This window comes from Nyctereutes procyonoides, unplaced genomic scaffold (genome assembly GCF_905146905.1).
Source record: "Nyctereutes procyonoides isolate TBG_1078 unplaced genomic scaffold, NYPRO_anot_genome, whole genome shotgun sequence".
Taxonomy (NCBI): Eukaryota; Metazoa; Chordata; class Mammalia; order Carnivora; family Canidae; genus Nyctereutes; species Nyctereutes procyonoides.
The window spans coordinates 32,508,675-32,534,238 of record NW_026575082.1 but is presented as its reverse complement, the minus strand read 5'-3'; the positions used below and the strand labels follow the sequence as shown (position 1 = coordinate 32,534,238).

General features: G+C 39.2%; 1 protein-coding gene and 1 pseudogene across 9 annotated transcripts in view; one reads left to right on the top strand and one right to left on the bottom strand.

The window, feature by feature from the left end:
- LOC129514591 (glycosyltransferase-like domain-containing protein 1) overlaps positions 1-25,564 on the bottom strand; it is a 388,336-nt gene that overhangs the window by 73,230 nt on the left and 289,542 nt on the right. The gene's annotated exons all lie outside the window — the stretch shown is intronic.
- Positions 15,893-17,052, top strand: LOC129514593 (proteasome activator complex subunit 1-like; annotated as a pseudogene).

Genomic DNA, 25,564 nt, shown 5'->3' with positions numbered 1-25,564 from the left:
TTGGATAGAGAATCCAGGCTGTACAGGCACTTCCTGCATTTGAATTTATTCAAACCATTTAATTTCTCTGAACCTCAGTTTCCTAATCTATAAACTGGAATGGTGTCTGTTTTTGCAAATTTCTTCAGAGGATTAAAAGAGAATTGTGCCGTGTAGAGTTGCTGAGTATATCTAAGTCAGGTTCCCATGCCTTTGCTCATTCAGGTTGATACCCACACTTAAGGAATCAGTCCTAAGGCCATCTTGGGTAACAACAATTTTCCTAGTAAGTTAGTAAATGAGAAACTGTAATCAATCAACAAGTGTTCATTCGACAAATATTTAAGTTCCTCCTGTCATATCTGTATTTACAAAGCCTTTAGTGCATATATAGCAACATTTCATACTAACTTTTTTTAGGCTTTTAGTTCCCAAAGTTGTAAATTCTTCAGATCACCTTTAACTTAAACTGTTTACCGGTTCTATTACTAATATGATCTAATTTTTCAATTCAAACTGGGTAACTTGCTCATCATTTGTTTCATTAATAAGTCAGAAGCGAAACTGCAATACCTTCCATCCTTTCACTTTAGTTCATTTAATGATAGTTCATAAAAAATGAAAACTGTAGATCCGAGGTAATCTCTCTGAAGTAGGAGGAGGCCGTTTCACACGTGCCTAGACTCCACAAGTTCTTTTGTTGGGATTTACTTTGTCGGCAAGTAAACGTTCTCACTACTCTTCTATAGCATCAATAAAGTGTTGAAGGAAATTCTAAAAATGATCTCTAATCACATGTCCTATTCCATGATTTTTTTTTTTTTTTTGAGAAGCCATTATTTGGAAGTTGAAAGCGGGATGGGAAAATGTGTTGATATTAAAGAAAGTATCGCTCTCTTCTTTCCAAATAAATATAAGAATTCCCTATGGCAGTGTTTCCAGTTGGAGACTCTCCTTTCGAACAGGACATCGTTTTATTGGTATAATGGACTGGATGGTGTTCCCTCAAAATTAGTATGTTGAAACCCTGACTCTTCATGTGACTATGTCTGGAGATAGGGTCTTTAGGAGGTAACAAGGTTTAAATGAGGTCATGATGGGCCCTAATCCAACAGGACTGTGGCCTTCTAAGAAGCAGAAGAGATCTCTCTCTGTCTTTCTCCTTCCACTACCACGTGTGAGGACACAGCCGCAAGCAGCTATCTGCAAGCCAGGAAGAGAGTCCTACTCAAAACCAACCATACTGGCACCCTGTTCTCAGGTGTCAAGCTCCCAGAACTGTGAGAAAATACATATCTGATGTTTAAAGCACTCAGTCTATGTGTTTGTTTGTTTTTGGCAGCCTGAGATGACCAATACAAATGGATACTGCTGTGGAAAAAGGAGAGAGGGTCAACACTGTGATGTGTGAAACTCTTCCTAAACAGAGTATCAGGAAACCTATGGAGTAGGAGGCACTATATCTATGTTGACAGGCAGTGACAACAAGAGAATATTGTCAAAGAAGAGGGAGCCGACCATCAAAACTGATAAAAGAATTTGGAGGATAAAAAGGAGAAAATGTTTGTGAATTTCATTGTGAAGCACAAAATGTTACTTGTTTATTAAGAGTCAAGAAAAGAGGATGGAGTTTTAGAAAAGAAATTTTTCTTAAAAATTTGTTTGGTTGTGAATAAAATGATTTAATCTCTCTAAACCTGGGTTTTCTCATCTGATCAATGAGAATACCACCAGTCGTAGACTTCTCACAGAACAATAAGGATCAAAACATTCTATCAAATCTACTGATTATCTTACAGTCCTTATTCATGGGCAAAAGGGCACACTGGGTCAGCAGGCTCTAGGCACATGGTCTGTTTTCAAATTCAGGGCTCTGCTACTTATTAGCTGACCTGGAGAGAGAATTTTTTCTGTAAGTATTAGTCATTTCATCTGTAAAATGCGGATAATAGCATGCTGCCTTTGCAGAGTGATGTTCTCCACGTGGCTTGGCACATAGTAAGAGGTCAGGAAATACTGTTCTTTTTTATTATTGATAACAATGGTGAAGATTATCATAATTGTGTTGTCACGATTACTAAAGAGACACTCAACGTTAAAATTTCTGGTCTCTGACTCCACTGTCATTTCATAGTGAAACCCATTTTCTGAATCAGACTTATGCTTTTTTAAGATACGTTTTTCTTGTTAACTCTTCCCAGTTACACGTTAGCCATCCATTTAAGGCAGGCATTTTAATATGTTACCTTATTTTCATTTATGTACTAATCATAGATATGTACTCATGCCTAGAGGCACATTAGTTACAAAAAGGCCTAATGTTATAAATCAAACGAATATATTCCTCCCTATTATTTGTTTGTTATTTTACTTTTTTCCTACCTTTCACTTTTCCTTGTCTTTCCTTTTATTCTTTTCACTTTTCTAACTGAGATTTTCCATTTTCCCCCCCTTCTTAAAGCTGCATAAACCAAGAAAATAAAACCAGGAAATTTAAAACATCAGTTTCCAGGTCTCTGAAGCGTGAACAGATGGGCATCAAAAAATCCAGTCCCTTTTTTTTTCATTTGCCCATCCACAACCTGAAGAAATCAAAATTACCAGCAAATCCAACTTCTAGCACAACCCACTTTTTCCTACCACCACATTAAATGCTATGGCACTAAGTATTGATTCATTTCAAGTTCTGATTCTACTGTTGTTCAGTTGTTAAGCCACAGAAACTGACTTTATTCTGAACTGATGCTAGAAGATATAGCTTTGTTAATATTACATGTGAGATGAAGTCTTCAACTGTACAAAGTGAGTGTACAAACACCTTCACTTATTTCAGCTTTTCTATAATTTCCAGTATTTCTAAATTTGGAAAACAGGGGTAAAAATATAACAGATAGGTAAATTGCTGGGCTATTACTAGAACATAACCAAGGCTTGAAAGCAAAGAAATGCCATAAATACTCTGTGAAAATACTGAGTGAAAAACATTCAGAGAATAAACCATTCAATTACCATTAAACAAAGATCAGAGTGCTGAGCAAATAGCCAAGTTGCACTCATGGAACAGATGATGTGGTAGGTGCTCCGATCATGGGAAGAATAGGTGTTAGGATGATAGAAACCCAGTCATGGAGATGGGGTTAGTGCCAAGGAAGGTTCTGTAGAGAAGGTGGTCTTTCAGCTGAGGGTTGGTGGTGACTGGAAGTTAGCCAGTTGAGGTAGTGAGAGGTGGGCTGCGCTAAGAGCAATAGAACGTGCAAAGGGCCGGGGGGGGGAGGACAGGGAAGGTGGGGGGCATGGTCCAGGCATAAAAAGCAAAATACTCAATCAGAGTATTGATTGAGGTTGAATAGGAGTGAAGGTGGGTGAGGGGAGGGACAAAAATGAGGCCCAAGGTATAACCAGGGGAAGGCTTTTCTGCCCTTAATAATATAAGGCAAGTGGTTTGTGGCCATTTAAGGCTGAGTTGGGGCTGAATAAATGCTCTGTTGCAGTGTGAAGAATGGATTGGGGACAGCACGGCAGATCAAATACCAATTTTAAATCCCTCTTGCCTTTTGAATCTCCACCAAAATAATGGTATGGGAATTTTTAAAAAAGGCCTTGACTTTCAAAGACAAAGAGGTAAATTGAGAAAGATGACAATAGGAAAGAAATGTCAACTAAATTTCAGAAGATAGAAAGCAGACAGACGAGTGGTGTTTGAGCAGAGAGGAGGAGGCAGGACATGTCCATGCGTGCAGATGATTTTGCTTGTGCATGCAATGTTAGCCAAGAAGCAGCAGCTCATTTGTTCCAGAGAAACTCCAAAGGCTCAGGTATCGGACATATCAGGTACCTCTGGAGGTGCAGATACAGAGCAGAACTGAAACCAGAACTGGTAGCAATTCTATATGATGTGAGCACAAACCCCTCTGATAACTTCCCTGAGCCCACTGCAGCCAGGCGTAACAGCCAGACCAGTTACCTCTGGTCTCCGCTCTACCCCTACCTCCCATTCCTCACCTCAACAGCAGAAAGGAGGCTTCCTTATCAGAAGGGCTAAGCCCCAGAGACCAGGTAAGGCTGAAGGCAAGGATGAGGGAAATTAAGGGAAATAATGCCCATTTATTGGTGATGCCTCTCTAGCACCCTTCTCGAACTATTTGGCTCTCAGACAGCAATAGATTCCCCATGTAGGCGATTGGAGGAACCTTTCTCTGGAAACTTACTGGACTGACCTGTCGCCAGTGACATGTGGGGATGCCAAAGCAAAACAAGTGAATTCCTTGTTTGCTCATTCTATGAAAAAGGTTACTAGTCCATGAGCCCTGTCTCTGAACTACTAAATATCTTTCAGGGTCTTACTCTCAAATAGGAATGGAGATCCAGGGACCATGAGACTTTTGAGGAAAAAAACTGTTCACATGAAATAAATATGACCAAGCAAACAAGTACAGAAAAAGGAACTTGAAAGAAATGGAGACAAAGGGAAGAACAGAAGAAAATTAAAAAAAAAAAAAACCCTATAATATTCAAACTGATAAAATAAGATTTCTGCATTCATGGTGAGAAAAACAGAGTGTAATAACAAAGGACATTCAAGAACAAAGATGACTGCTTGCAAACAAAAATACTGTAATTGAAAAAGAATCATTAGATGAATTGGAAGATAAGGTCGAGAAAATTTTACAGAAAGCAGAAAACCCAAAATGGAAAGACTGAAGTAGAAGAAGAGATAACAAAATGAAGTCCATCTAAGTTTCAATATTGATGAATAGAAGTTGAAGAAAATGAAGATGTGGAAAATCACGGGGGGGGGGGTGTGAAAATCAAAGAAACCACATAAGAAAATTCCTTGTGCTGAAGGGAATGAGTGACCAGCAAAAGAAAGGAACAAAGATCTAGTTCAAGCAGAATTTTGGAATTTAGGAGTACCAGCAGTGAAAAAGAAAGTCTAATGCCTTTTGAGAGAGCAAACAGGGAGAATCACATGCACGCAATCAGAAATAGACGGGACTTCTCAACAGGAAGTTCGAAAAGTAGAAAACAATAGACCATTACTTCAAGCTCAAGAGGAAAATGATTTTCAATGAAAGCTCAAAACTCAAATATCAATCAAATGTGAGACAAGATAAAGTCATTTTCAGACACGTGAATTCTTAAGAAATTGTAGTTCCCATGTACATACCTTATGGTAGATACACCACACTAAAAGGGGAAAGAAAACGAAGAGAGAGACACGGGATCAAGGAAATAGTTGACTCAAGGGCCCAAAGAGCAACTGGAAGGATTAGGAACCAGAGAATGGAGGCCTCCAGGATGGAGATATCCAATGAAAAAAATGGAAAAGATGGGTTTCTTGATGTGACTCACTGTAACAAAATGATGACTCAATGACAGCAACAGAGCTTAGGAATGAGTTTGTGATAGAGACAGACACCGGGCAGATACAGCCAAAGCAATAATTAGCTTCAGGAAAAAGTGAAGAGTTGTTCAAGGAAGGAAACCTAATCACGGAATACAATGATGCTCAGCAGGGAACATTTTTTACATAGCAATAATGCTATAAACACAGAATATTTAATTATCCAAAAGTTGATATATAAGCCACATTGGAAGGATAGGGTGAGGGAAAGCCAGACTGTGAGAGAGCTGACTAAGTCACTTCTACTGGTAGGAAGTAAATAGATAAATATCTATGTTAAAAATCAAGAAATGGTAAGACCAGAAAAAAATTAAACATTTTGTCAGTGGCAGTGCCTCTGTGGGTGGGAGAGCTTAGGAGTAGGGAAGGACTGGGGAAAGGGATTTTGCTTTGTATTATAGACTTTTTTGTACTCTCTGACCTTTTAAAGCTAAGCCTATGTATTACCTTGAGAATTAATGATTTTAATAATCTCTGGAAATTTCTTGCCCAAATCTCTTTGAATATTGCCTCTAACACTTTCTCTAATTTTTCCTTCTGGAAGTCCTATTAGACATGTGTTGGATTCTTATCCTTTTAGTCCTTAAGATCTAGCTTCTAGGTCACTAAGTCTCCCTTCATACACATCTAATACTTAACATCTCCACTGAGTTCAGTTTAATGAATGTATTAAAATTCTACTTAATCCTTTAAAAATATGCATTAATTTTTAAAGCATCTTGTATTTCTCATGTTCTAAATTTATTTTTATGCTACTGTTTTAAAAACTTACTTTTTGCTTTCTATCCAGAAGTTTCAGTATTTGAAGTTATTAAGGACCTCATCCCACAGTCAATTGTTAAGAGCCAGCTTCTGACTTGCTAAACTGTAACAGATATTGGACAGGAAATATCAGAAAAGAAAGTTTTGAGGAGAGGTGGGGATGACAGATGTAGATCTTGATCACTCTGCCTGGGAAGTGCTATAGATTCACCAAAGTGAGACAAGGAGAGAGAGTTTTGTACCTAAGTTTTATGCTTCCTTAAAAACTCAACAGTTTTCTAAATTTTAAGACATTTAATTAAACTGTAAGGTAATCAGCAGGTATTTATGGAGTGCCCACTCAAACTGAAATCTCTGCTGCTTTAAGAAAAAACAGACATTTTAACATATGATTGAATTTCCCTCTTCCAAGGTTTTTTTTTTTTTTTTTTTTTTTGGGAGGGGGGAGGAAGGGGAGAAAGAGGAAGGGAGAGAATCTTAAGCAGGATCCAGGTCCCCTGCAGAGCCGGAGGCAGGTGGGGCTTGATCTCACAAACCAGAGATCATGACATGAGCCATGACCTGAGCTGAAATCGAGAGTCCAGCAGAGCCACCCAGGCACCCCTCCCTCTTACAAGCTTTTTAAAGAGATAGTACATTGGTTGTTGAAGGATCACAACAATCCATGGTCATCCTTCAGGATATGCTGAACGTTATTTTGAGTTTCAACATTAGCTGCAGAAAGGTTTTCACTTTGCATCTTGAAACAGCTTTTCCTTGAATGATGGGCTCATGAATATGGGCAAGTGTTTTCAAGAGAGAATTATATACAGTCACAGTTTGTATTTTTGTGGGTCATAAACACAGATGTGCAAACATCTCCTTTAATACTAAATTGGATATAAGTGGAAATTTTATGCTTTTAACCATAAATATTAATAATAACAAACATCCTGGGAAAAGTAACCATTCAATGGAGTTCTCGTATAAAACAACAACAACAAAAATCTTGTCATCTTAAAAATGTACCTAATTCCATAATTTAGCTGTATCGAGGGTGTCTGCATCTTGTTAGGTTGGGCTATGTTAAAGTATTACATACCACCTGAGCTGTCAATATGTGCCCTAGTTTATACACATTTAACATTTCAATAATATATGCCATGGCATAACCAAGTTCTCAGGGAGTCAAAGCCAGATTATTCTAGAGCTGAATGTAAGTTTAGGAGTACAGATAGCAAATGGCCAGATGGCCCTGCAGTAATATCTGCTGAAGGCCATTTAAAACCAATCCATGGGTAGTAGATGTATTCCAGCAGAGAATTATAGACAACCAACCAAGAGATACTAAAGTCCTACTACAATACTATCTTTGTTAAGCCAGAAATAACATTTTGATTTTATAGAACTGGAGTTCAAACAAATCTTATTCTTTACTCCCTGTAGTAAATAAATGAGCAAAATCAACTCTACTGGCTCACAGGTTTATGGCCCACAGTAGATGTTCAATACGTACTTGCTGAATGAATGACTGCCTTGGTACAAGGAAGTGGAAAGGGTTATGCATACACAATTTTATGCTTTTCTGGGCCCTGATTGTTTTCGTATACTGATGTGTGGTTTGGATGTTTGAGTATGTTTTATTTAGGTGGTTTGCATATGTGAAGTAGGAAGAGGTAAGGTTGGTTGAAGGGTAATTATTTCTTGATGGAAGAATATAAAAAGTATAAACAGCTCAGCTATTGCCTAAGCAAACTCAGCTGTTCGTTCCTGATCTACAATGCAAATAGTATACAAAATGAGGTTTCATTAAAGAGTGACTGTCACATCAATATGAAAGAGAATGAAGACCTGCTATGCAGTATTATTAGATATATTGAATTTGTTGTCACCAAGATCAACAAAATACTGCTTCGAAGGCCGACACACTGTGACACAGAAATGGCTTTGCAATACAGAACACTTCTCTGATACAATTTTTTTCATATTATTGTAATGGAGTTATATCTCTAGAAGAAATGAGTATCCATTTATTGATGGCTTGGGTCACTAATTAAAAAAAGTGATAAACTAATGAGAAGGTATCTGTGATAAATAATGATACACTTTGGGAAAAAAATTAGAAACTTTTAAATCACGTGATATGTTCACAACATAAATAATTCTACGTCACATGGTGTAAAATGGGACTTTTCCTATTATTTTCCTATTTCAGCTCAGGTCCTAACCTTGAGGATTAAGACCTACCAATGCCAAAAGGAAGTGTGAAACACACCTCTGCAGGACTTGCTAAAGGTGGATATGTTGGTCCCATGACTCTTACTCATCACTCTCTAACAGCCTAAATATGAGGAGGAAATTCACTGGTGTGGATGGACTCCATGATAATTCCTTGTAGAGATTTGGGATGTTTGCCGGAAGGGATGTTGGCATCTCTTTCCCCAAACTGGATGACTTCCAAGCTGCTGAAACTCAAAATCCTGCCACCTCCACCTGCTCCTAGAACAGAGCTCAGAAGTATTCTTGGGAGAACCTACTGCATATGGGGCATAGATCCTGACAATAGCCCTGATGCCAGGATTCTGAAGGTAGGAAGCTGAGTGAAGTTGTCCACACGGCAGGGCAAGGAGATTGGGCAGCAATGGAAGAAGCCTCCATTTTTACCAGTTGAATAGGAGAGGATACTTGATTCCCTCCCACCGCATGTTCCTAGTGGGGGGAAGTCATGCATGCACCATATTGAAAGGTCTATGCTCAAGAAGGTTGATGTCAGGGTAAGGGACATACCTGTATGTCAGGATCTGAGAGAAGGAAATGATAAGAGGTCACCCAGAGAGGGTTTCATCCATGCTGGGGAATCCCTCTGTGTGTGAGGTCTTCCCAAGAAGGCCTCAAAAGAACATACCTCTGCACCACACAGAAGAGCTGGTTTTGCCTATTGCATTTGCCTATTCACCCAAGAGAGACCCTCCAACAGCACCAGCTATTTAACAAGCCCTCCTCTCTTTTGCTCCAGCCCTTCCTCTTAGTCCAGAGCCTGCTGCAGGAGCTCGAAGGGGAGGACAGGAGGCAAGAAAGGAAGTGCATGTAACTGCTTTATTGAGCAGGCTGCACTCGATGGATATAATAAGGGACTAGTTTTATTCTCCCCTTTTGTCACTGCCTTCGGACACATCTCAGATCTCCTTTCTCTTCCTGTTGATGACAGCTTTGGCAGACACCTTGGCTTTCTGGCTTATGATTATTTTCTTCTGGTACTGTTAGCATTTCTTTTTTTTCCCCCTCCTGTGTTACAATCTAGGAATAGAAAATGCCTTTTAAAACATGACACTAAAGGTAGAAACCCTAAAAGCAAAGAGCAGGTTCCTCTGTGTAAAAATAAGATGTTTTAACATACCTAATGCTTCATAAATACAACTGAAGGGCAGCATGCAAAAGGGAAGAAAATATTTGAAGCCTATACAACAAATGAAGACTTCATCAGTTAACCCTTAGCAATCAGTGGGGCTGGCTGGCAGGCAATCCCAGGTTCAATGAAGTCTGCTACTATGGGGCCTGGGAGCTGTGTGATCCAGGCAATTCATTTCACATCTCCGAACCTTAGTATTCTCAGCTTCAAAGGGAGGCCAATACCATTACCTACATCAGTGGGCTGTGGGGGAGAATTAAATAAACTAATTTGTGTACACCACTTAGCACAGTGTTCAGCAAAGAGCATGCACTCAAATAAACATCAGTTTTGTATCTTCATCACCATCATTAAATCTCCAAGTGGCTAGCTATGGGTAGTAAAAATCAATTTATAAGCATTCTTCCTCTTTATTTTTGTCTGCATTGCCATGGTTTTCCACAATGAGCATGTGTTACTTCGGTGGGGAAAACACACAAACTATTTCAATTAAAAAAATAAGAATAAAGGCATGTGTGAGCCTCTGCCAACTTTACAAAGTAGAGCAAGGCAGCTGCGTGTTTCTCACTTGGACTAGAGTTGGTCATCCTATTTAGTTTGTTATAAAGAATGTCCCTCAATTACCGAATAGGGAAAATGGTTGTCTTCCAACATAGGCAAGAACCATCTGGTCATTCATTGATAGAAATAAATATCTGAACACGAATTATGTTTCCACTGATCAGTATATATACACACAAGACACGAGAAAGGCATAATAAAAGCTTCAGAAAACATTCACAGGAATAGAACCAAACAATTTGTATCACAGCTTTGTGCCATGTTGTCACATCAGGTTTTACTTGTTTATCATATCACTTCATTTACTCTAATGAAAAATTACTCCTAGGACTCAGTTTCCTTTACTGGCATCACTGCTCATTCTGGGCACCAATTTATAAAAATAAGGCAAGGGGAAAGATACTGATGTCATTGTCAGATGAAGCAAAACCACATGAGAGGCCCTGGCTCTGGTGCTCATTTGGGTTAGATCGAAAGAAGAGGGAAGAAGTTCTGGGGTGTATGTGTCACAGTATTTGAAATGGCTGCCCTCCACAAACAAGCCCAATTTACAAGAGAAGAACATATAAGGTAGAAGGGGGTTTCAATTTTTAAACTATGTTACTAAGTACACATTTGCTTCTAAACTTTAAAGCAGTGCTGAATCCCATTTGGACAGAGTTATAGCATTGCTTTAAACACACACGCACAGCCCGACACACATACACCATGGAGGTAATCCAGTTACTCCTGCAGCGCAGATGTGCACAAGAATGCTCTAAGTGATTAAGATAGGGCTTTAAAGTTAGTTAATTAGAAACATCTCCCTTTGTATGATCAACACTGATACTAGCTTTGAGTCCTGATTGGCTAAATTTAAATTTAAATTTTAAGATGCATGAAACACTCTTTGGACCTGCTCTGGTGTTAAACTGTCTTAGAGTAAGTAAGGGCCTTCAGTATCCAAAGTTCTTTGGTCAGAACTAACATTTTAAACAATAGAATTCTTCTCATCTGATATGATTAAGCTGAGCTTCTCATAAATAGCATGTATCCTTTCTTGGAGGGAAAGATAACAAAATCTAAGTGTAACATTTTAAAACCTATCTTGATAGGAAGAAATTACTGTCATTATAACAAACACGACACTGCTGTTCCCTCATTATTGGCATGATCCTTTTTAAAAAGGCCATAGGACCACTGAGAGGGTAAATTATAATAATTTATAGGAACCCCTTCAGCATAGTGCTTGGCACAAGTGGTTGCTTAATAAAGTTTCAGTTTCACAGAAATGAAGGTGATTGCTGCTAGAAAAGTGAACCTAAAGAGTTATAAGAAGCATGTACTTATTTTTAAGTTCAAATTTTATTTTCACAAGACTTAACAAATATCAAACTCCCAATTTACATGTTATATAGGGGAAAAAAAACCATTTCTGCCTTTGGAGATTTTAAAGTTACAGTCACACGAAGGCTCAAAGGTCAAATGAGGCTGCTTCCTATTGGCCTCACATTCCTTGACCCAAAGCCATATCCACAAAAGGTCACTCCCAGTCTCTTGGGATCATGTTGACAAGACCATTCATTCACAGATTAGCAGAACAATCCAACTTCCTTGGTTTATTAAAGAATGGATCAGTTTAGGTCATCTTCTGACAAATACATATTACTCTTCTATCGGAAAACAATATGGATGTATTCTTTGAAAGAGATACACTTGATCATTTCTGCCTGGTAGGACTAAAGCTGCTGGTGTTAATGGCAAAGACATTTGTGTGCAAAACTGTGGACTTTCTTTTTTTTTTTTTTTTAAACTTTTTTTTTATATATTTTTTTAAATTTTTATTTATTTATGATAGTCACAGAGAGAGAGAGAGAGAGGCAGAAACATAGGCAGAGGGAGAAGCAGGCTCCATGCACCGGGAGCCCGACGTGGGATTCGATCCTGGGTCTCCAGGATCGCGCCCTGGGCCAAAGGCAGGCGCTAAACCGCTGCGCCACCCAGGGATCCCAACTGTGGACTTTCGATCTTGTTTTATTTGTATTTTGTTCATGACTCCAGAGAAGTGGATAACAATGCCAACTAAATTTTGTTCTCACTGAAGTGTCACATAGATCCTAGAAACAGAGTTGGGAGGGAAGGTAGGATACGTGAGTAAAAATCCTTCATTAGAAGGGGGACCTTTAGAAGCAAACTGTCTGGGACTCAAATTTCAGGGTAATCACCTCTCAGGTAAGTAGCCCTGGGCCAAGAAGATAACCATTGTTGTTTCACTTATTAAATGGGAGCAACTTCTTAGGGTTATTTTAAGGATTAGCTGAAATGGTATATGAATGATTGATGCAGAGCAGAGACTATATATTGGTAAGTCCATCTCACACCAAGGCCACTTGCTCCAGAAAGAAAGCAAAACAAACTTGCTTAGACTAGATATGCCGGTTATGGATGTTTTGGGTGCCATAATTGGAGAGAGTCTCCCAGAAAAGTTCCAGAACTAGTTGATGAATTCAGATCTTTTCTTCTTTGTTTGTTTGTTTGAAATTTCTGCTCTAAATAGCTACCACTGAATCCTTCACCTTGCACTGGTGGCTATCAGTGGCATTACTGGTATAAAAACTTCCCAGATACCAGAGTAGTGAGGATGGTAAACTATGATGGCAACAACCCTCCATCCCTTATCATATCTTCTCTTTTTTCTATTATTTTTGATTGGCGTAGCTGCATAAGGCACTCAAAGAAAACCATGAAGATATAGGAAAAAAGCTGTTGGAGAAATATGTTTTAAGCTAGATGTTAAGTGCAGAGATTTGAGGATAAGCCAATAAAAAACATGGTAGCAAGCTCAGAAAGAGGGAGGTGATGAACAGGAAAGAGTCTCATACCTAGCCAGCAATATCAAAATTTTCACTTTTTTCTTCCCAAAGATTCTACTTATTTATTCATGAGAAACACAGAAAGAGAGGCAGAGACATAGGCAGAGGGAGAAATAGGCTTCCTGCAGGGAGCCTGATGCAGGCGGGAATTGATCCCAGGATCCTGGGATCATGACCTGAGCCAAAGGCAGACAACCACTGAGCCACCCAGATGCCCCTCAAAACTTTCACTCCTAAGAATGTTTTCCCCTCTTTAACTTCTTCTTAGTCAAAATACTATCTAGTAATAGCTTATACTCAAGTACTGAATAGTTTTGAACAGGTAGGCAGATATTAAGGGCCTATTGTGTTACTGCCCATGCTTAACTAAAAAGGCTATTCTTGCCATATGTCATAGAAAGAAAGTTGTTGGAAATATTGTGTCTTTTGGCACAACTTTTTGGGATTCTTTTCATTATTCTTTATCTGTATATGGTCACACAGGCAAACTGCAAAAGTAATTCAATGTTATTGTGGGATAAAATCAAAATTTTATTGAAGAGTGTTCTCTGTGAAAATAGTAATGCACTCATTAGTTTTTCAAAACCAGTAAGAATTATGGGAATCAACTGGTTGAAAAAGTTGTCTAGAGTAGACTTTGTATGATGTTCATGAAAATAGATATTATCTTTCACAACAATAAAATCTACCCATAATGCCTTTTTAAAAGAATTTCTCTACAACTAGAAAAACTTGATGGAATAGTTCTTTGTAAGTTTAAATCACAGGAGAAAGTCTAAATAATATTCAAGACATAAATAATGTGTCATATTACCTCCAAATCACTAATTATTAACCTGGAGACTGTGAATGGTCTTCAGGGAGTCTTTGAAGCCCCTGTAATTATATGGAAAACTTGTGCGTGTGTGTGTGTGTGTGTGTGTGTGTGTGTGTGTGTATGTTACCTACTTGCCTGTTTCTGAAGACTAGAGTATGTTAAGTTCACCTGACTTCTAAAGGGATTTATAATACCCTCCTAGGTTGAGAGTTTCTTCATTCCTAAATATATTTTATATGACTGCTCTTTGTTAGGCTTTATGCTAAGCATGGGAGCACCCTGAAGATGCAGTGCTTGACCTCTCCTCTATATCTTAGAGTCTAGCAATTGTTGTGATTAGGGAAGGGGGATGGAATCATTAATCTTATCATCCTGCTAACTACTTTTCTCTCTTAATTCAACCCCATCCCATCGATTCTACTTCCCTAGAACTCACACTCTCCTTGGAACAAATTCTCCATCATATATAATCCATATTGAATTACACCACTTCACCTCCACTGATGTTATTCAATCAAATTGAGGTGCCCTCTACTATCTTCAAAGGTTCAGTTCAAGACTGACCTTCCTCAAGTTGCTTTCTCTGAGACTCTAGAATGTTGATGATTACATATGTGCTCTGCTGCTTTCCCGTAACTTCATTTCCCCTTCTAAACTAAAAGAAAGCTCTAGAAGGTAGGAATCATATCTTCCAGGCAGTATTTTTGTTTGTGTTCCTGCCTTGGTTGAGTCTACTCTAGATGCTAGTTTGTTTCCTGCTAGAGAAGATGAATAGACCTTAGGACATCTCTCTGACCTAGATTATAACAGAAGCACAAAAAGATCTTAGAAGGGAATCTGAAAGAAAAAGATGTTAAGAAAAGAGAGGAAAATAAATGAAAAGAGAAGAGTCAGCAAAAGAATACATGCCAAGAGAGACAGGAAAGACAAGTGTGCAATTGGAAGTATACCAAAGGTGCTGGGCTCTCCGTGGAGGGTGATTGCAGATACACCACAAAGCTTTAGGAGTATTCTCAGACCTTAGGAGGTAGGCACAATGCTGTTACTAATTGCAGGCAGAAAAGAATCCTCATGGAACTTGTTCATGGCTGTGAACAAAGCTGTAGCCAAGCTAAGTAAGAGGCACGTTGTCTTCCTACAGCATGAATCTTAGTAGGAGATGGAGCCTGCCAAGATTCATAAAATGTACCCACTTCTGTTCAATGCAGTGGGAATTAATGCTACTGCCAGACAAAGTTCATAATGCTGATTTTTAATGAGGATGCAAATCAGAAGCTTTAAAGCACTCGGGGAGTTTTAAATGTCTAGGACCCACTCCCAACAACTCTGATTCAACTGATTTGGGATAGTCCCTGGGCACTGGTATTTGTTTATACCAGGTGATTCTTATGTGCCACCAGAAGGGAGAACTACTGTAACCGCCATCTAGGAAGAAAACTCAAGGACTTGGGGAGGAGGGTATAGTTGTGGGGAGGATCAGGGGAGGGGTGGTATTGATGAGTGGGGTTTATCTCTTCTTTAAAGGAAAGGTTATAACTCTAGAAGCAAAAGTGAGATACAAGGAGCAAACAGGTGGCCACATGGACAGTGCTAAGAGTTGGTTTTATAAACTCCAACAAAGGAAAGAATACATTAGGAAAGTGTTTTACATGAAGGTAGGAAAGACTATCTTTCATTTCCCAGTATCATCAAGAAGCCTCTAAGCTAAATTTTGGACAGGGAAGAGGGAGGAAAATGCTCAGAGACAATCACAAAACAGGAAACCATGGGGGATAAAACAAAGGAGCAAGCGGTAAACATGTCCAGACAATTTCAGGGAAAATAAAGGGAAACCAACTAGGATGAAAACTTTGCGACTATGAGGTCTGTATGCCAACACACAAGGTTGAATGAGATTGATTTAACTTGGAATTTTTATGCAGGATGGTATGATCTTAAAGGGTAATGATTCACTTCTAAGGTACTGCAAGGGAACAGGCAAAGGGAATCAGGTACTAACTAAGAAGCAGGTACTAACTGTTGATTCCCTGCTGCCCAGGAAGGCCATGCGGGTGGTAAGCACTGCTTTTACTTTCCTGTCTTGATGCCCATTCTGCTTCTCATGGGACACCAGGCTCCCTGCCCTGGCCATGGCCACACTGAGGGCTAAGCCTGAAGCCCAAGCCAAGGTGGATGTGTTCTGTGAAGACTGTATACCAAGACAGAGAACCTGCAGGGGAGCTATCTCCCCAAGACTTCTGAGTTGGATGCATTTTTTTTTTGAGAGGGAGGGAGGAGAGAGAGGAGAGAGAGAGAGAGAGAGAGAGAGAGAGAGAATGAATGCAGGAGGGGGCAGAGGGAGAGAGAGAATCTCAAGCAGACTCCACATGGAACCTGACATGGGACTCAATCTCACAACCTTGAGATCATGACCTGAGCTGAAATCAAGAACCAGACACTGGGGATCCCTGGGTGGCTCAGCGGTTTAGCACCTGCCTTTGGCTCAGGGCGTGATCCTGGAGTCCCGGGATGGAATCCTGCATCAGGCTCCCTGCATGGAGCCTGCTTCTCCCTCTGCCTGTTTCTCTGCCTCTCTCTCTCTCTCTCTCTCTCATAACTAAAATCTTAAAAAAAAAAAAAAAAGAGCCAGAGACTTAACTGACCAAGCCACCTAGGCACCTCTGAAGTGGATGCATTTTTAAAGGAGCCAACTCTCAATGAAGCCAACCTGAGCAAACTGAAGGCCTGACTGGACATTCCAGTGCCTGATCTAGTCAAGAAGAACGAGAAGGCTGAGTGGAAGAAACAGCAGATGAGAGAAAACAAAGATGAACAGAAGAAAGAGGAAGATGAAGACAAAGGTCCTCCCTGTGGCCCTGCGAACTAAGACAAGATTGTGGTCCCCATTCAACGTCTAAAGCCTGAGATCAAGGATGTCATGGAGAAGCTCAATCTGGTCACCACCTGGTTGCAGCTACAGATACCTCAGATCGAGGATGGGAATAATTTTGGAGTGGCTGTCCAGGGAAAGTGTGTGTGCACACCTTCACACTAAGCTGGAAGGCTTCCACACCCACATCTCCAAGTACTTCTCTAAGGGGGCCAATGCTGTTACCAAGGCAGTCAAGCAGCCCCATGTGGGTGACTACTGGCAGCTGGTGCACAAGCTCTGTATGAGGCAGAGTCCTGGGACATTGGGTTGATGATCATGGAGATCCATAATGCTTATGCTGTGTTATATGACATCATCCTGAAAAGCTTTGGGAAGCTCAAGAAGCCCAAGGGAGAAACAAAAAGAACAATCTATTGAGAATCTCCTCTTATTCTGCAATGGGCATGCAAAGACCTTCCTATCTTTTACACAGCACTCTAGACTTTCCCCCACCTTCAGCCTGTTGGTTTCTCCCTCTCCTTGCCTCTGAGGCACAATAGTCATATCATTGCTCTTAAAAAGAGAGAGAGAGAGAGAGAATGCAAGCATTGAAGTATTAGGATTCTGGGTTCAAATCCTGGGCTTTTCACTTACGATGGTGCAGCCTTGGGCAAGCAAGTTACTTTACTTCCCCAAGCCTTGATGTCTTCATAGTTAAAATGGAGAGGATTATATCTCTACCATAAGAATTACTGTTAGTATATTTTGTATCAAATGAAGTCATAGCGAGCAATAACCTAGTATGGAATGTGGCACATAGCAATCACTTAATAAATACTAGCTTTTTAATATTAGTGCTATTAAGAGCAAAAGAGCAAGTCCTGGCCAAAAGGAAAACTTCATCCAAGAGAAAAAGATTTGCTCAAAGTAGAGAGCTACATACATTACCAGGACCATAATAATTGTCTTGTAGATTATAAATATGCATATGTGCATGTGTGTATATATTTCTTCTTGGAAGTGCACTCCTGACTTCCAGGCCAGGTAGAGGGCACGGTTTGGTAAGAGAGACTACAGAACAGGCACAGAAGTAACAGAAAGTAGTGTGGGGGACTTCAACCATGAGGACACCATCTGGAAGGCTTGCTTGGCAAAAACATAATATTGGATACATTCTTGACTCACTTTGCTAAGAGTTTAAGCTCTAAAAAGGCAGATGAAGCAAGCAGGGAAACTACTTTTCTGGCCTTAAATCAGACAATTAGAGATGGAGGGGTGAGGAGGGGATGTGGAAATGATCAGGAACTTGAAAGAAAGCAGCCACTTAGCAGCATGAAACTCTTAGCAACAGAGGAAAAATATGGAGAGTAAATAGAATTTGGTATACGCAAATCTGAGAACAGATAGGTATTATCCCCCGGGAAAGATGGTGTGGGAAGTGCGGTATGAGTGCAGACCATGTGCATGCAGAACAAAGTTAAGAAGAGAAGGTCTTCGAACCCCCGGGGTCCTACAGTCAGGGAGTCCACCCGTTCTCTGCTGCTTGTTCCTTGTTCAAGAGGGTAGCATTGGGGTGAACGGCTATACTGAGGAAATCTCATTTTGGATCTTTCTACAGTAAATTGTATGAACAGTGAGAGCTGTCCCCTCGGATACAATGACCACTAAGGTACCCACCAATGAAAGAGTCTAGGATTACTCTTTTGATCTCTTACCAAGTGAGAACGGAGGCCTGGACATAGCAACGCCAGTCTGGCTTCTGGGCTTTCGATCCCCTCGTCCCAGCGAGGCTGGGTGTTTCATCCGCATGCACACACAGCACCACATACCACTGCCTGGTGTGCCAGCCTCTAAGCTCCAAGGGTGATTCTACTCTGCTCATTTTTGTAGTGCGGCTCCTGGCACTGAAACAGTTAATCGTTTGTTTTCAGTTGTTATTCGGAGACTTGTGGCCTGTGTCTTAGGCCACACATTCTAGTTAAGGTTGCAAGACCATGAGAGATGCTGGTTGCTGGATGCCGCACTCAGCTTGAGATCCCATCTCCTCCAAAAACTCTATTTGGAAATGGAAAAATACCCGACTAGTTTAATTGAGGTTGCTGATGATCCTCATTCCACCCTCCCGAATGTACTATGCTTCATGTTTAAGGGGAGTTCAATTAAAGTCAATGTTATTCTCCGGGTTCCTGTTTTTCCTTTAAATTACCTGGTGCCAGAGCCACTGTTTTGTTTTGTTCTGTTTCATTTTTGTTTGAAGGGGAGGGAGTTGGAAATGACCACTTCAGTGACAGCCTGAAACAAATTCCCTTTTCTTGAGGTTGGTCTCTCAAGTACTTTCCCAACGTTCACTGACAAGGAAATTTATTCATTCTGATGTATAGCTTAGCCATAGCCTCTAGTCATCCGTAATAATAGATAGCACTGCAACCCTCAACAGAATTGGTTTTTAAGCTCCAATATAACAAAAATATTCTATACTTCTTAAAAGCACACATGAAATGGCTTTCATTTTCTTATTCAACAGATTATATACCTTAAAAATGCAGTACATTTTAATCGCTGTTACAATTTAAATTTATAAAAAGGCTATAGTTATTTTATAATAAGAAACAATCACCAGTGAGTATCTATACGTCAAATGCAAAGAACATAATGGTTATCAATCCACAAGGGAACTTAATTTAAGTTAACACTTGACAGATGTTTAGAACCTTTGAGGCACATATCTGTCAAGTTTCAAAGAGGCCAATAATAATGGTGTAAGAAAAGTTTAAACATTTTCTTCATCAGAGCAGTTTCGAGAGAAGTATCAGCTTATAATCTAGTTAGAAATATTCCTCAACAAAATATGACATCAATTTAACTAGAGAATATTTATTCTGAAAATTCAGGTCCTTTTCCATCCACTCCAGAAAGTTTAATGTAGATTTGCTAAATGAAGCTGCAAAGAAATGGATATTTGAAAGTGAAGGGGACTCCCTAAATCACCTGGCCCTGCCTTATTTTGCTGCATCTCTGTATTAAACTAATACCAGGATTCCAGAGCATGTAATTTCCTGGTTAGTGGAAATCCCTCTAATCAGGATATTTAGAATCGCTGTCTCCTTTAACTGGACTCCTTTTGTATTGTATACAACGCAGAGGGAAATGCTATCATAACACTTCAATAGTTAAGTGACTTTATGAGAAAAATAGTTCCAAATGTTTCCTAAAACCCTCCAAACCGCACCAAAGAACATTATCGTAATATTATGTTTCCCCATTGCCTCCATTATTTAAACTTGCCTCTCTTGAAATGATACTTGGATGAGAAACTTAGGTTTATGTAATGTATAAATTGTTTCAAAAGGAAAAGCCTTGGCTGCATAATTATTATATATGTAGACATGCCAGATAATTTAATGTTTTCAATAGCTTTTCTTCATTAATTGACAAAAGAGTATACTTAACACTTTTGGTTACTAGAGCTTTTGGGAGGACTTATTTTTGCATCTCTGACCTAAGCTCTCCAAACAGACATTGTAAAATTCTCCTAAGTTCAGTACTGAACACAAACAAAAACATCATAAATAAGTACATATTACATCTAAAAGCTAGTTTTTGGCATAGGACATATAACCCACGTATACTGTATATCACAGCAAAGTAGCATAACAATGCATTTCAGTGAGCCTAGCATCGAAAAGAACCTTAATGGCAGGTTAACATCTGATTCAGCCCTATGATGCTCTGTCTGCAGCTATAAGGTTTCTGGGGGGTAATCACAGTACGTATAATGTTCAATCAATAGCCTTGAAGTAGAAGCAGCCCAGGGGATCCCTGGGTGGCACAGTGGTTTAGCGCCTGCCTTTGGCCCAGGGTGCGATCCTGGAGACCCGGGATCGAATCCCATGTCGGGCTCCCGGTGCATGGAGCCTGCTTCTCCCTCTGCCTGTGTCTCTGCCTCTCTCTCTTTCTGTGTGACTATCATAAATAAATAAAAATTAAAAAACAATAAAAAAAAGAAGCAGCCCAAATGTCCATCAGTAAATAAATGAATACATAATGGTAGTAGCACAGACATACTCTGAAACACTATTCAGCCATAAAAAGGGACGGAGTATTGATACACAATGGCAGATGGGGGAGCTCCGAAAACATTATGCTAAAGGAAAAGTAGCAGGACACAAAAGTCACATGTATGATTCCATTTTGATGAACAGATAAATTCATAGAGACAGAACACAGACTGGTGGCCGCCAGGGCTGAGGGGGAGGGAAATATGGGAAGAAAGTGCTTAGTGGGGAAGAGGTTCCATTCTGGTGATGGAAATGTTCTGGAACCAGTCAGAAGTGAACTATTCACTTTAAGATGGTTATATTTCATGCTATATGAATTTCTTTTTTTTTTGAAGATTTTATTTATTTATTCATGAGAAACACACAGAGAGAGAGGCAGGCTCCACGCAGGGAGCCTGATGCAGGACTCGATCCCAGGACCCCAGGATCACGCCCTGAGCCAAAGGCAGATGCTCAACCGCTGAGCCACCCTTTATGCTATATGAATTTCATCTCACCATATTTTTGCAAAAAACTGAATAGAAGATATTTACCGCCTACTCGTAAGCAGCTGTCCTCCAGTGCTGATGGGAACATAATGGCATGGGCACTCTCTGTGTGTGCCCCCGTCCCCTCACCCTTCACTCCAGGCCTGGGAGGGGGTGTGTACCCAAACCAGAGGGTTCTGGGGATGGCAGCACATATGCCACACAAGCCAGAAGGAGATGTTCAGGGTTGCAGGGACGGGGCAAAAAACAAACAAACAAATGCCCTCGGGCCACTCTGTTCTGATTTAAACTTTGAAGATCTGTTCTTCTGAAATTGTACATACAGTATTCCACAGACACATGTTTCAGATAATCATCTCAAACTGTAATATAACACTCATCAATGACTAAGGAAAACAATTTTATACTTTATTATCAGACCTTTTTAGACATATGTAATACATTCAGGCAAAAAGAGAAAAGGATTCTGGAATTTTGGCAATTTGATAAAATGGATATAGAAATCTCCTAAGAACAACTCAACGGTTCAGTTCTCATTAAAAGCCTTTCTGTAACACAACGCTTCGACTGCTAGATGATTTTAGAAGAAAAATATGCCACTGCTTCCATTTGAGAAAAAGTATAGACTTGAAATTAGAAGCAACTGGCTCCAATCTTAACTCTGTCACTCACTGTGTGACCTTGGTAAAAAAGAAAAACAAGAAAAACAAAACAAAAAAAAAAAACAACGGTCTCTCTGAGCCTCAGTTTCTTTATCAGGAGAAGGTTGATAATGCCTCCACTTTTGTGAATTAAATTATAATGGCTATGCCTGACATGTGGCAAGTGCTCAAGAAATGTCTTTTCTTGACCTCTTTCTCCAGTAAAAAAATATTTATTTATAATCATTCATTGTTGGGAACATCATATAAACTCTATAAACAGGAATGATTATACTGTGGCAGGGATTTCTCCCTCCTACTTTGAGACATTTCATAGCATTTGATCTATACATCTAAATTGAGGAGTGGAGAGGGAGACAGGTAATTAGATAGCAAACAGTTTGGAAAGCGTCCTTAAAAGATTTTGAGCTTGGGTAAATTAAGAGTCTAAGAGTTCCACCCCATAGTTACGATGACATAGCCATGACATAGTTACGGTGACCCAGGAGGCATAGCGATGTATCCCATCCCAGGTAGAGAGAAAGCTTGCTCCTCAGTAAGTAGGTATTAGTTTTACAAATGTCTTGCTTCTCCAACAGTTTAAAAACAAGAATATAACTCTCCCTACACCTGTAGAACATTTAAAAACATGAGATAAAGTGTTGTAGTTTCCTTTTAAGCAGTTTAGCCATTATTGGGTACTTGTACAAAAATAAGAAGCAACTGCAGAGAACCGAAGACTGTATGCAATGGAACATTTAAAAATAATTAAGAGATACTGTTCACGCTCTCTGAGGAACTTATGGTGTGGGGGCAATATCAGCGACGAGACTTGAAAATACACACTTTCATAAAGACTTGAAAAATGATGGCTATTTTTTCCTGTTGACGTACCATACAAACAGATTTAACCTGATGCTACATAGGAAACTTAACCTCAATAGAAATTAAATTCAAATTAAATTAAAAATCAAGAATGTTGGGACACCTGGATCGCTCAGTTGGTTAAGCATCTGCCTTCAGCTCAGGTCATGATCTCAGGGTTCTGGGATCGAGCGCCCCTTGTTGGGGCTCCTTGATCATCGGGGAGTCTGCTTCTCCCTCACCCTTCCTCAGCTCATGCTCTCTCTCTCTCAAATAAATAATAAATAAAATCTTTAAAAAAAAAAAGAATGGGGTGTGGATTTTGTATTATTTTTTTTAAAGTATGAAGGAACTTAATATAGAAAGAGACCATTTATGTGACAGTAAAGAAAACATAGTAAAGAATATTTGTTTTTACTTACCTTGTGTGAAAAAAAAATCATCCTTCTCCCTGGCATTTATGTAACTTTTGACTTTGGGGACTGCACAATTAAAATTTTTATAGAACCACAGAATTGAGATTGTAGAGGAGCCAGAGAAATTATTTAATTTTACTCCCTCTTTTTAAAGTAGGGAGCCAAAGGTCTAAAACGCCTGTTTTCTGAAAGGGTATTCCAGAAAAATACTAATACCTCAGGATTTTGGTAAATGCTCTATGAGTTCAAATCATCATCATCATCATCATCATCATCATCATCATCATCATTTATGGTTAAATATTAAGTTTTGGAAAAGTTAGATTAAATATAGATTAGATTAAATAAATTTAGAGATATTTACTTATTTCGGGGATTCTCAGACTTGAATAAGAATATGCTTTGTGACTATTTATAGGGAGAAAAAATATGCAGCTACCCCTTGTACTCGCCCTTCTTTCTTTTTTTTTTAAAGGAGCATTTCATGGAACTACATGTAGAGAACACATTTTAGGGAACACTACCCTAGAAAATTTAACTCAAAGATATGACTGTGAGCTTTGCCTCTGTCAAGGGATTAGAACTATGTCTTCAAGCTTTTGGGCTAGGGAGTCTTCTACTATCATTATTCTGACCCAATAATGGAAAATAAAAATGCATTTTCCAAGAAATATTCACAAATCAAATATGCCATTTGCTTACAGACCTGGGGAGTAATGCCACCATGTCCTTGATATCATCCCATATGGCCACAATCCTGTCCTAGTTTCTGTTTGGGTCACTCCTATTTTTAAGTGGAGGTTTACAGGGACCAGAAAGGCAAAGAAGCAATAGTGAGTACTGTAACATTCATTTCCAATACACCGATCAGCGTTGGCCTTGGTTTTCTTAAACTTCTTTCAATTGACATGGCTTGCTTATTTTTTTAAAGTTGACTCAGTAGCCTTGTTAGAAACGTGTACTTTGGAAACCATTTGATGAAATGTCATTGAAGCTACTTGTGTACTTCTGGAAAACTATGGCTGACTTGCTGAGAACCTGGTCTACTTTAAGAAATATATGCCATTCTGAGTGATAAAAATAGGGGCTATGTATTTTCAATAGCTAATAGCAAAGGCTTATACAAGAAATATGTCCCCTTCGCTTCCATGGACTCCTTTTTTTCTTTAAATATCCCGCAAAAGAAAGGAATGAAAGTTGACTTTTGGAATACTTTTAAAGTATTCTTAAAGTTCAAAGCAGAAAATGCCCATATTCAGTTTCAACTTTACATGCTTATGTGTGCAAATGCACATCCATATGTGTATGGCAGCAGTGATAACTGTAACACACTCTGGATACAACAAATTCTCATGGCTATTGTTTTAAAGAAACTGTGGCCTCACGATTGTTCTATTTGACTATCGCTTGTTTCTGAGTGAGTTAATTTGCACTTGACATTGTTCATTTACTTCACTAGACTTATGCCACTTTCTAAAAGAAGAAAACAATGTTACATTTTTTTTTCCTGTTTGCCCTACTTGGAGGTTTAGGGCTCCAAGTTGTTTTTTAAGGACACGCTCCTCTCATCTACTGTATATACTAAAAGCATCTATGCCAGTAAGCTATATATGTCACTAAGACCCTAAAAGTTCATGGCTGTAAAGATAAGAGGATCTTGCAGTAAGGTGTCAGAAAATCCAATAACTGGAATGAAAGAAAAGAAACAGAAAGAAACATGGGATGGAGCAAAGTAAGAGTTTATGAGGAAAGAAGCTTAAGTAGGTGAAAATCTAGAATCCCAAGCATGGAAGACAGAAAAAGGAGACTTCAAAGAAAGGACTCAGTTATCAGATGATAGCAAGAACTCAAACCCAAATACTGACACACCTGTCAGTGGCTCAAAGCTCCTTAACCAACACAGAGAACACAGGATGTGACTCAGACCGTGAGACAGATTTATCATTATTTTTCATTTTGGTAAAAGAAGTACACTGTTATAACTTCTCTCTTCCAAAATGGACTCTAATTGGGTTGGTATCATTGGAAACATGTGAGTACATTTTTGGTCTCTGGAGGTGGTCACATGCTTTTTTTTCCATTCAATCATTCATTCATTGACTATGCCAGATACTGTCACTGCCCTTGGGAATTTCACAATCTATTATAATAAATATGCCCCAAATTACTAAATTTGGGGGTTGAGCCATTTTAACTCATAACCTGAAGTTAGAGTTCAAAAGACTAAGTGTGATGACTAAGTTGAGTAATATCTTAGGTCACAATAACTACTAAAGCCGGTTTTCTTGGGTGGTTCCTAAATCATTAGCGGAGGACATTTCTCAAAATATTTTAAGAAATAACATCAGTAGTGAAATAACTCTAGTTTTGTGAGAGCACAGTTTGAAAAGTAATGCTCATCTGAATGAATAACTCGAGAAAAATATTCTGTAAGTATCTGCTGTATACAAATAGTATACAACACGCTTTTCTAATGAAGCTGT